Source organism: Amphiura filiformis, chromosome 18 (assembly GCF_039555335.1).
Source record: "Amphiura filiformis chromosome 18, Afil_fr2py, whole genome shotgun sequence".
NCBI classification, from domain to species: Eukaryota; Metazoa; Echinodermata; class Ophiuroidea; order Amphilepidida; family Amphiuridae; genus Amphiura; species Amphiura filiformis.
Window position 1 is genome coordinate 49,886,115 of NC_092645.1, and position 13,886 is coordinate 49,900,000.

Genomic DNA, 13,886 nt, shown 5'->3' on the forward strand with positions numbered 1-13,886 from the left:
ACGTTTGGACAGTATTTATTGTGGGACATTAGAGCACATCAGACATATCGAATTGCATTCTGAATACGAAGAATGTCCTTCTGATATCAAATAATTTTGATTTTTTTTAAATTCGCAATGTAATACACATTTTATGGCAAATGATTCAAAATTGATATTTTTGATATTTAACAGTATCGAAGTAAACTTTATAAATCTGATGATTTATACTTATTGTGTATGTAGGTGGGATGAAAAGCCGACGATCAATTGATAATTTTGAACTTTCGTATTGAAGATATTGATTTTTCCCCAAAACACCAAAAAAATTAGGTCTTTTGGGGAAAATAATCCATATCTTCAATATGAAAGGTCAAAATTTTCAATTGATCGTCGGCATTTCCTTCCAGCTACATACCCTACACTTGAGAATATATCATTAGATTTATAAAATTTACTTCGAGAGGACTGTTATATATCAAAAATGTGAAAAACACCAAATTTTAATAATTTGTCATAAAATTTGTATTATATCGTGAATTTCAAAAAATGAAAATTATTTGATATCAGAAAGACATTCTTCGTATTTAGAATGCAATTCGATGTCTGATGTGCTCTCATGTCCCACATAAATACTGTCAAAACGCTCATTCCAGATCCCTTAATATAGCGCAGCTGATGTCTTCTGTTGAAACGTAACTCTACCTCTTTTTACATTAATTAGTATTGCACTACGAGCTGTCTGTAGTATCACTCTCATCTTTCATGTCTATAGGAACCTCAGTTCGATATTAATTGTCCCCCATCATTGGACCTTGCAAAAATGGACAAAATACATGCGGGAAACTTTGTAAACAGATTAATAAGCAAACAGACGAATGTTGGCGATGGGATACAGTTTGGCGCTCTTTTTAGCCATTCACACTGCAAACTGTCAAATTTGTTCAAACTTATAATTGTATACACCTATCCGACTTCGCCATTACTGCGGTGTCCCCGATGTAAAACTGCGGTGTCCCGAGGTCGGGGGTTCTATCCATTATTTATTGTGTGCTATACAGAATTGTACCCGGGAATTGTACACAACAGTGATATTCAATACACAATCATGAGTATTGAATTACGAATTAAATCTCCCGCTCTGGTACATCTGTGTTGCCGTCAATAGAGGGCCAAATACAGTAAACGCTTCTCGGATTGGTGTATATAATTGCTATATTTAATATTAACATTATCACTGCGAAGTTGGGTTGTAATCTCGTATGGATGTAAAATAACTAAAAATTTTATTGATTAAAAGTTTCTTGGTATAACATAATATTTACATGATAAAATTACAGCAACAACAACAAAACATATGGTGAAAATGCGGCGTTAATTAACATTGTTGTACTTCCGGTACCTGCCAAAGAATGCTATAATGTTAATCTTCCAGTATTTGGGTTATGTTTTTGATTTGTTTGATGGAGATTTATGGCAAATGTTGACGTCGGTTTAATAGTAAAGAGATAGGGACGAAGATACATAAAGGATATGAATCCGAATAATATATATTTTCGATCGTTCCCAGAATCTTTTGCAAAGTACGTCTTCGTTAATGCGAACATCGTCAATGCGAACGATGAATTGCGCAGTACCGATAATGCGCACCAGAGGATGATTTAAGCACTACCCATCACGCCACTGTGTTGACTTGCGGTTAGCACAGCTGTGTGAGTGAACATGACACCACTGCATAGACGTGCATGGTTAAATTTGAATTTGGACTGATATATTTACAATAAAAACACATTCAAAATGCTGGTCGATTTCACATTTTATGTTATCTACAGAAGATGTGAATTATCCTTTATGCACACATCACTTTTGTTCTGAAATCGACCAAGTAATAATGACACACACAATTCTTAAACAACATATTTTGCACAGAATTCTATGGGATATGAAAAGTAAAGTGGCAGTTGAAACTCTAGTGATAACACTTTTGCAGTGCATGATGGGGCTTCCTAAAATCATCCTCTGAATGCGTACTGACCTATTCACGGTTTGCTATTATTTTAAACGAGGTGATGTATATCCATTTCAAAGGATTCTGGGAACGGGTAAGAGATCTTATCTGATTATAAACATTGATGGTCAATAAAGCAACATGATCAATGATCCTCGCAAATGAGTAAAAATATATTCAATTGTTTTAGGAATGGCTTAAAAGTGGAAGATAAAATTCATTTAAAATTATATACCATTTTGGAGTTTTTTATTCATAAAATAGTGGCAAAAAGTAAATAAACGGCAGTGTTGATAAATATTCATTTGCTTGTAGATACGAGTGTCTTTACAAGCAAAACCTCTCCAGTATTGTCGTTGTCACTTCCAGGGTATTTTAACACCTATGCTCTTTACAAAAATGCAAAAAAAAATATTTTCGATGAATTTTACATTATAATTTTATTACGTCACTATATTTTCGATGATTTTTCCCCGATTTTCTGTCTTGAAGTTAATTCACAGTTGCACACACACACAATTAAATAATCATGATAAGGGACCGTTCACAAACACTTGTAAAAGGGGGGCTGATGCAAAAAAGGAGCCCTTTTAAAATTTGTATCCCTCTGAAGGGGTCCTTTAAATAGTCACCTCAATTTTTTTCTCGTATAGAATTATGAGTTTACACCATTTTCTGTGGGGTTGACGTACATTTTCATTGCCAAAAGGGCGCCCTGAAAATAATTTTAGATCCAAAAAGGGCCCTGAAAAAAAAATGTGTGAATTTTCTTTTGCATCAGCCCCCCCCCGTTACAAGTGTTTGTGAACGGTCCCTAATGTGATAAAAAAGTATCTAAGAATTAAGCTTTGATCAACATTTTATAGAATATTCAATATTATCATGAATTTCCATTTTAAAGTGAATGATCTATGATAACGGTGTAATATAAGCTATTCATATTTAGAGTTGAAACTTTCAAAGATTTAACGATAAAAAATAATTAACTATAATTGCATGTATTTATGCAAGACATCCAATAATTATTATTTTCCACCCACCGACAATTTGTTATTTACAGCTTTATGTACTAAACAGTATTGTGTTCATACGTACAATAAAATACCATTAACAAACAAATGAAATTGTCCTGTTCTTTGATGTGTTTTATGTATGAAATGAATTTTACATTGTAATTTTATTACGTCAATATTCAGTAGACCCTCCCTCGGGTCCGTGGAGAACGACTGGTAATGTAGATTACATAGCATTAAAAATCAACCCAACTTTCGCGTTCACTTATAATACGAGTATATTTCTATATTCAGCATCGAAGTGGTTACGTAATCCTCTTGGTTACCGGATCACGCTATATTGGTATGCCTTTGAGTGCCATATACTTTGTGTGGTGATCGTTTCGATCGTGGTTCATTACTCAAGAGCGTGATCCCGTTGACATAGTAACATTACGTAACTTTGATACTGAATTGCTGCATGGTTGACTGTGGTGGGTGTAATTAGTGGCGTCGATTTGTGGATGAAGAGGAATGGGTTTTTGGCATTGAAGAAAATAAGGGGGAGTTGGCATTTTTTTCATAGGGCATTACGTAATTATTTATTGTTACATTATCCAGAGATGGAACCGAACCGAGACTGGGGGCCAGTCTAATATTCAGTGGCGTAGCGTCATAGGGGCACGGTCTGATCCGAAATTTTTTAAATCCCATAGGAAAATTGCCGAAAAACGGCTTGTGCCCCCCAATCAGACCCGGTGCCCCCCCAATCATGGTCGGTACCCCTACCCCCAATATGATGATCCACCCTACGCCACTATCATATTGAGCTATGATGTGCTTCATCTAATTTGAGTCAAGTTCATGGCTGACTGTTAGAAAATGCACGATAACGCCCTCTCGGGTTCAGCATGGTGACATAACTCGTTTAACAAGTCAATGGTACCTATTTTAGACCACCAAATAACTTCTCCATTAAAAAGCACGTAAAAATCAACTTTTTTACCCGGCGTTTTCTACCACGCGTGACAATATTTTTTTACTAATTAGCGGTAATAATTGATATGCGCACTTGGCACATGCGTTACATTATAAAATTAATCCCGCATCTATTTGTGTGCCGGGGCTGCCCGAAATTGCTGTTGACCAGAATGTTCCAGAGTCGAGTATTATTTTTACATTATGCGTAAAATAAATTGTATTTCATTTCATTTTCTGTTTTAAAACTGCTATCTGAGAGTCTAGCATATAAATGCATTTAATCGGTAGGTTTTCACATAATTACATACCTTTTAATAAAATTGTATAAATTAAACTGATATCATTCTGACCATTACGTAGGGATTTTATAAAATCTGTTTGTGTTCATAAAACTAGTCATGCACTGCGGTAATATAACACAGCCCATTGTCAGGACTTAGTACACGACCTCGTACTACTATTGATTTTTAAGCGGGAACTTTGATTTTAGACATGGTACACGTTGACCATGCGTTGACTCCCCGGGGTTGACTCAATTGTTCCACTTTCACCTGTACTGCTTTTGTTCAGTATCGCGGCAACTATGATACTCACTTTGATGTAGTATTTGACCAGCTTCCATGTGTATTACTTCCATGATCTTACTAAGCATAAAAAATATTATGCCATTACTTGTTGTGGGATATCGAGTCTGGGGTCTCTGGCTGTGTCAGTCTTGTAATTAGAGAGCTTGCGAAATGGCGTTACTTTAACTTTAACTTTAACGTATAGAGGATTATAGAGGATTATGTATTCAAAACCAAGGTGGTTTTGAATACATAATCCTCTATAATCATCTAGACGTTAAAGTTAAAGTAACGCCATTTCGCAAGCTCTCTAATGTCTCGCTCTTACTCCTACCTCCCCTCTGTCTACAAATAAAAATTCCTTTAAAAAAGGAATGGGTGCCATTTTAGATCCAAACAGACCCTCTCACTGCATCATCATCCCTTTATCTTCGTGTCAAAATTTGCCGTGATAGTACCATGAATCCTCTCATTTCTCAAAAGCTACGCATGGCGATTTTGTTCGAGATAGGCCGAGCGACTCAGGCTAAGCATACCATTTACATGATATGAGATACCATAGCCCTGCCATAGAGCCTGCCGCTTAGTTTCTATTCTACGATTTGCGCATGATCAGTACCACAAATGGTGTTACTATTAATAATAATATACATAACTTTTGTTACCACTGTGTTATTATTTTTTGAGAAAAATGCAAAAATAGACACAAATTTATCGAGGGGTGTAGTACCCCCCTTAAGCCATAGGTAACAGGTTACCACAACCATACTACAGCAATGTTGAAAAAAAATTGCATTTCTCGTCACCTATACCACCATATTTCGTAAGGCTAGTTAAAGACCCATTCAGTGATCCCAGCGCAAGTGTGAAAAAATTAAAATTGTTTATAAATTGCTTAAGGGGGTACTACACCCCTGTCCAATTTTGTGCCTATTTTTTCATTTTTCTCAAAAATTATTGTGTATTGGGGACAAGTAAGATATGTTTATTATAGGGGCAAGGACTACAACTACTGCACTGGAAATTTTATTTCAGCACAGACAACAGTTGTGGAGTTACAGTCAAAATTGAGGGAAAACCAACATTTGATCAATAAATCAATAACTATTTGCTTTGAGTTGCTGAATTTTCAGTACAGCAGTTGTAGTCCTTGCCGCTATACAGGGTGTATCAAAATGATTGGTACCCATCAGTTTCCAGTGATTATGGACAAGACTGCCACATCGAAATGAAACATAGGAGCTACCTTATTTATAGTTGAACTTGAATGTTATGCAATGTTTTACACCTATATATCTGGGGCATTTCAAGAGGATCCGATGTTGCATATTGAAGAAGCAGACTTGTCAATAACCACCACAAATGACGGGTACCAAACATTTTGATACAGCCTGTAATATACATATCTTACTTGCCACCAATGTGCTATAATTTTGAGGAAAATGCAAAAATAGGCACAAAATTAACCATGGGTGTAGTAATACCCCCTTAAAAGTGAAGGATAAGTCATTCAAATTGTCATTTGGTATTTTGAAATGACAAATTTGGCAAAAACAAAGAAAACAACAGTACTGACGAAGTTGAAGCCCAATTCAAATACATGTAGCTAATTTAGATATTGTCAGTATCTAAATTACAGATTCGTGTAAAATGTCTTATTTTGTCTTAAATACACGGCTTTCGGCTGAACCACTCGCAGGCTATGTTAGCACATCTATGACGATGACAAAGGTACCAAAATCTGAATTTTGATGATTTTTACGATCGTCCGGATGAGCAAATCACTGAATGGGCCTTTAAGCTTCAATTTTCCGATTTTGGTAGCTATTTTACCTTTGTTTTCTAATCCATTTCAACTAGGAACTCCAAAATTGATACAGTGATACCATATTTTAAGCGGAGTCATATCATTTGTGTCTTACCTATGATTGTCGCTACCCAAGGCAAAAAAATCAAATATTTTCCATAGAATTCTGCACGCCACGGTATCCGAATTTTGACACACGGCAATTTTGACTACGTGCTCACCCACAATCCCTTGCGGTGTGACGACCCAGATAACATAACATATGTAAAATGGGTATAAGTGGTTCTTGATGACTTCATGAACTTGGTGATTTTCAGTGCTCCACAACGAACTGGTTAAAATGGTTGTATTTTCAATGTTGAGCTATATTTTGTATTTTTAACGAGCAACATTATTTCACTGAAACCTAATTAAGCCATAGGTAAAAGGTTTCCACAACCAAACTACAGTTATGTTGAAAAAGTTTGCATTTCTCTTCACCTATACCATCAGATTAGGTAGTTTTTCATAAGCTTCATTTTTGTACCAATTTTCCCTTTGTTTGTCAAATCGTTTTCAACTAGACAATCTAAATTTACATCCATTCTCAAGAAATGTTATTCTGTCCATCATAGCATTATATATCCAAAAGACAAACTAGACAAAATATCAAAATTGATGACTCATTACACTCTAAATTACAGGAAATTTTATTTCAGCACAGACAACAGTTGTGGAGTTACAAAAAAAAATGAGGGAAACCAATATTTGATCAATAAATCAATAACTACTTGCTTTGAGTTGATGAATTTTCAGTACAGTAGTTGTAGTCCTTGCCCCTATAATATACATATCTTACTTGTCACCAATGTGCTATAATTTTTGAGAAAAATGCAAAAATAGGCACAAAATTGGCTAGGTGTAGTACCCCTTAAGATTTACTTTTAAGCATATCTGGGATCTATTTCAAAATAATATAAATCTTTATGGGGATTTTTAAAAATATCGATATTAAATACAAGTCTGTGTGACTTCTTATCAAGCAATACGTCTATTCACGGCAGTAATACCAAGTCAGGACTACTTCTTTCATAAAGTTCAAGCAATAGTCTGCAGTGCCAGTGATAATTTCAGTGTCACTGCAGTGGCCGAGTGTGATCCTTCATGGAAATAAGCTTACCCATTTATAAATTACTAGTGCACCTGTAGCTTTGCAGCAATGCATTCTGGGTAGACATTACAGTGCATTTCAAATTGGGCAGACAGCCAAAAGCTGAATGAAACTTGTCCATAGTTGCCCATTACACATCTTTGTATCCACTTGCTGCTGCTTTTGCTATCCAGTTGGGGTATTTTTCCCCCTAGATGACCTTTGACCTCAAGGGGGCCCTTCGAAAACCACCCGGTCAACATGCTTTTCCTGTCACCTACCCATATCCGAAATTTCGGCTCGATGCGTCGAAGCGCGGCGGAACGCATAGCTGGACAGACAGATAGACAGACAGATAGACAGAGACCGCTTATTATTTTAGTAGTATTACATGACCTTTGACCTTGGTTGACCTCAATTTTGTTTTGCGCATATATTCCCCTCGCATCAAGGATTCCACCCACCAAGTTTGAGCCCGATAGGACAAAGTTTGAAATCCATGACCTTTGACCTTTGACCTCGGATGACCTCCATATAATGTTTTTCATGCTCCCCTCATACGAAGGTTTCGACCCACCAAGTTTAAGCCCGATCGGACAAAGTTTGAAATTTGACCCCTCCGTAATGACCTTTGACCTCGGTTGACCTCGATTTTATTTCGCGCATTATATTCCCCTCGTATCAAGGATTCCACCCACCAATTTTGGGCCCGATCGGACAAAGTTTGAAATTTTGACCTTTGACCTTGACCTCCGATGACCTTCAAAACCACATGGCCAACATGCTTTTCCCAAGACCTATCTATATCCAAAATTTCAGCACGATGCGTCGAAGTGCGGCGAAACGCATAGCCGGACAGACAGACAGATAGATAGATAGATAGATAGATAGACAGATAGACAGATAGAGACCGCTTATTATTTTATTAGTATAGATATTATGTGTACATAGGTAAGCTTATACAGCAGAAGCACTATACTACCTCGGCGATCGAAGATAATGTTCACATTTGCCCTTCGTGCACAACAAAGTAAGCTTTCTTAGTTTCTCATGGAAGTTATAGTCACTGACATTGGCAATTACAGCATCTGGGATGCCATTCTGCAAAACAAATTCGTCCATATCACTTCATTCATTCGCTCGCCACCACACGACATCGCAAAAGAAAGGAAAACGTTTCGATTTGATCACGTGCATCGCGTTGTGATTGGTTTACTGTTTAAGTCTTTCGAAAGATTTAAAAATAGATTTTCTTTTTCCCGATCCCAAAGAAAATTTAAATCAAACCCCGCGTAAAATAAATCTTAAAGACTTAAACATTTTCAAGTCTCAACTAAGATTTAAATTTCTTGTCTTTCTAATTTAGAGTGTATGCTATGTTGATATATCACATGTTGTTCAAAATGGATGCCTAAATTTGACCTCAACCAGGTGACCTATAACCTGACCTATGATGACCTATAGCCTTGTAGAAATCTCTTTCCAAACAACACATGATAGAGGCTACATACACTCTAAATTAGAAAGACTTAAAATTTAAATCTTAGTTAAGACTTGTAAATTTTTAAGTCTGTAAGATTTATTTTACGCGGGGTTTGATTTAAATTTTCTTTTGGGATCGGATAAAAGAAAATCTATTTTCAAATCTTTCGAAAGACTTTTAAAAACATTAAACCAATCACAACACGATGGTGCGTGCACGTGATCAAATCGAAACGTTTTCCTGGACTGCTCAGCCACCATCTTTCTTTTGCGATTTCGTGTGGTGGCGAGCGAATGAATGAAGTGATATGGACGAATTTGTTTTGCAGAATGGCATCCCAGATGCTGTAATTGCCATATGTCAGTGACTATAACTTCCATGAAAAAGCTTACATTGTTGTGCACGAAGGGCCAATGTGAACATTATCTTCAATCGCCGAGGTAGTAGTCTGTGCTTCTGCTGTATAAGCTTACCTATATACACATAATATAATTTATAAATGGGTAGCTTATTTCCATGAAGGATCACACTCGGCCACTGCAGTGACACTGGAATTATCACTGGCACTGCAGGCTATTGCTTGAACTGAAAGAAGTAGTCAATCCTATATTGATTGGTCCCTAACTACAGTCTCTGAAAGTTTTGAAAGTAAGTCTTTTGGATTTGAATTTAAATCCCTGTAATTTAGAGTGTAGTATTAAATTTGCTATACCATTCATTGTGGAAGAGATATTTTAGCATGCCTGGTTGAGCACAGTCTGAAGATGGTATAACAAAAGATATAATTTATTCCATTCAAGTATTCGTCTTGAATAGAATAAATTGTGTTTTGTTATGAGGCACACATCTGAGTTACTATAATCCCATAGTAACAGGTATTAAACAAAAAAGTAGGCCTATATAGGGCAAAAATGATATACTAAAATGGTTTAAAAGCACTTTATAGGTAGAGATATTTTTAAGTTCAGGACATGAGGTGATGAACATATTTTATGTACTTTATAAATTTGCAAGAAAAAAAGAAGAGGGGTAGGCCTACTGATGAAAATCATGGTATTTACACCCCCTTAAGGGGGTACTACACCCCTGACCAATTTTGTGCCTATTTTTGCATTTTTCTCAAAAATTATAGCACATTGGTGACAAGTAAGATATGTATATAATAGGGGCAAGGACTACAACTACTGTACTGAAAATTCAGCAACTCAAAGCAAGTAGTTATTGATTTATTGATCAAATACTGGTTTCCCTCATTTTTGACTGTAACTCCACAACTGTTGTCTGTGCTGAAATAAAATTTCCAGTGCAGTAGTTGCAGTCCTTGCCCCTATAATATACATATCTTACTTGTCCCTAATGCGCTATAATTTTTGAGAAAAATGCAAAAATAGGCACAAAATTGGGCAGGGGTGTAGTACCCCCTTAATCCTGTTACATGTACATCGCTGCTTCTACGGCGAACAGTGTTTCTAAATGTTGTCAATCTTCTTTTTGTCCTTAAATGTTGACAATCGTCACTGGGCGGGAAAAACCTCATATGCACTTTTTGCCCTTGAACATGGATGAAGCAAACCCTTCAATATAAAGTCAATACACCTACCAGGCTTTATCCATGTTCAAGGGCCAAAAGTACATATGAGGTTTTCCCGCCCAGTGACGCAATGTTCTTTTTGTCCTTTGTGATCCTTTGAGACTCACGTATACACCGTGGATATTGGAAATGTTAAAGTCCTCTTCAGAGAAGAGAAGATTTTGCCATGCAAGAAAAGCAAGGGAAGTCATAAAAAATCTATTAGGCCTAACAAGAGACCTCGACAAGCCCACCCTAAATAATAACAGTTCCGAGAACTTACCACAATCATGGAAATGTTATTCTCTTATTTCCATGCCACACTATACATGATATATCAGTTCGGGGGCACTCGTAATAACCGGACGTCTCTGATTTCAAAGACGGGTCAGTGATTTCACATACGGGGGTCTGTGATATCACATACGTCGAGCTTTGTTGACAGTTCGGCGCTCGATGCAGCACATCGGAACGAAGCTGAGTGTATTACAATAAGCTTTCCTATGTTTAGCAAATATCTACCTGTGCAAAAATTATATCTATCTGTGCAAATTCTGACAAATGGTCCCAGAACACACTTAGATTGCAATGGCTAAAATCAAATGTTTTGAAGTAAAAAAATCCCAATTTTACTATCAATTCATGAATTGGATAGTAAAATTAGCAGGCACTCAACATGCTCAACTTGGGCTAGCTACAACCCTGATAAGGCCTATACACAAAAGTATTCCCACTGCGCTGCCACGTTCATCAAAATTACTTATATCGTTTGCGACTGGGTTTTGAAACTAGGGAGTATGTGATTTATGAGACGTCTCTGAAATATGATACTGTTATGTGACATGACGCTTCAAGAGTATTTGATATCAGAGACGTCTTTGAATTAGCAGTGCCCCCGAACTGATATGATTCTCTTCTAGAAACATCATCATAAAGGACAAAGAGGACATTGTCAATAACTAAAGAAACTATAGATGAGGTGACATGTGTTTACATTTGATACGCCCTCTGTTGGTCTGTGATCAAAACTGTCAGGCAAAAAACACTATAGTTTACATGGAAGAAGTTGATTTGTATTCATTAACTTTGGTTTCAAAGCAAATAATACAAAAATGGTATCAATCTTGTTTATAAATGCATCAAGCTATATACATAATATCACACAAAACTTCAAAGGTTATTAAAAGTTGAGTTTTAAAGAGATTTATGTGGTCTGTCATAGACACTTCTGTGTTATTTTGCCTGCTTTGAAACAACAGAGGGCGGTCTGAATGTAAACATGTGACATCATAGGTCACCTCATCTATAGACTTACTAGAGAATCATCAGTCAGTCTACCAACAATATTAGGCCTATACACCGATGATGACGAAGAATGCCTCTGAAATATTCAGTTTTAACAATTGAGTCTTGTTAAGGGGGTACAAAACCACTGGCCAATTTTGTGCCTATTTTTGCGTTTTTCTCAAAAATTATAGCGCATTGGTGACAAGTAAGATATGTATATTATAGGGGCAAGGACTGCAACTACTACACTAAAAAATTCAGCAACTCAAGGCAAGTGGTTATTGATTTATTGATCAAATATTGGTTTTCCCTCATTTTTGACTGTAACTCCACAACTGTTGTCTGTGCTGAAATAAAATTTCCAGTGCAGTAGTTGTAGTCCTTGCCCCTATAATAAACATATCTTACCTGTCACCAATGCGCTATAATTTTTGAGAAAAATGCAAAAATAGGCACAAAATTGGGCAGGGGTGTAGTAACCCCTTAACCAGTTTTAAAAATCTACTTTTGACATGTTTGGTGAAATAAATGTATAGAATGGTAGTACTCATAAAGCCGTGCGAATACTGTATTTGAAAATAAAAATATAATAGTGAAATAGTCTATAGCGCATTCATGTACATATAAGATCAAAAGTATAGCTAACCACATTGTCAAAACATAATAAAAACCAGTCGAAAAATATTACTAAAGACGCAGCACCCGGGCGCAGCACCCTAATTGGCCCAGCCGCTGTAGAACCCACACCAACCGGTAACCACATCCGCACCTGTAAATTAGTATATCTAGAGCGGTATTCGCCAGCGAAGTTACGCAATGTTACTATACGCTGGCGAAGTGACGTCATAATCGGATTAACTACCATAGCAATAGATGAATACAATTTTTGAATAGATCGCTCCACTGTATAAAGATCGCTCTGCACTACAGCAGGTTGCACTGCACTCATCACCTGTGTTCAATCATAATTAGATTGAATATACAATACCGCTCTTTTCAAAGAGACTAATCTTACAGGTGCAAGTGATTAGCATTTCTTTGACATCTATGGTTCAATGCATCGGTACCACATGAACGTTGTAGTGCAGGGCGACATAGTCAAATTGTATTCATCTATTGCTATGGTAGTTAATCCGATTAACTACGTCAGGTTACTATAGGTTTCCCGATTAACTACTCTTCGCCAGCGTATGTCAACGGGATCACGCTCTTGTGTAGACCTAATGAACCACGATCGAAACAATCACCACACAAAGTATAGACGAATCCAATTTCACGCATTCCTACACCTCAATGGCAGCCATAGCCGCGACGGGGACCCAGCTATCTCACCTAAAATGTGAAATGATGCGGCCTTGAAGGGTATTTTAAACTGCATTCTATCACCCGTGTTACACGTAGACAAAAGAATGATGACAGTTTACAACACAAAAGAATCTAACATCGAATTTTAAGCGGGTTTAACCCACCCAATTGGGCACTCACAAGTCACAACACCTGTTTGGTGCATGCGGGGACCCTAAAATGGCCGACCAAATCCTGACCATGACTTGGCTCGTTGGATTCGTCTATAAGGCACTCGGAAGGCATACCAAAATAGCGTGACCCGGTAACCAAGAGAACCACTTCGATGCTGAATTGTATTCAATCTAAATTATGATTGCAGACATACACAGGTGATGAGTGCAACCTGCTTGTAATGCAGGGCGATATGTTCAAAAATTGTATTCATATGGTAGTTAATCCTGTTACATCATCTACGGCGAATACGCATGCGACGCATAATTTTTGCCCAACTCGTAGCGCATTATGGGGAAAAACCTGGCCTCGATATTTATTGAGTACAATAAGTCGCAAAGCTTTATGGGATTGTATAAATCTGCCTCTGTACAACATGCAATGATGACACACGTTAATTTTGACAGCTAGCCCAACTGTTTGTCACAGGTAATTCCTATATTTGGATATGGATTTATTCAAATAAACCCGATCGTCCCAATCATTGCACGAATTCACCTGCGTTGAAAAATGGGGACACAAATGCACGCCCAATGCGCCCCTCCCTCCCGTAAGCACTTTTATAA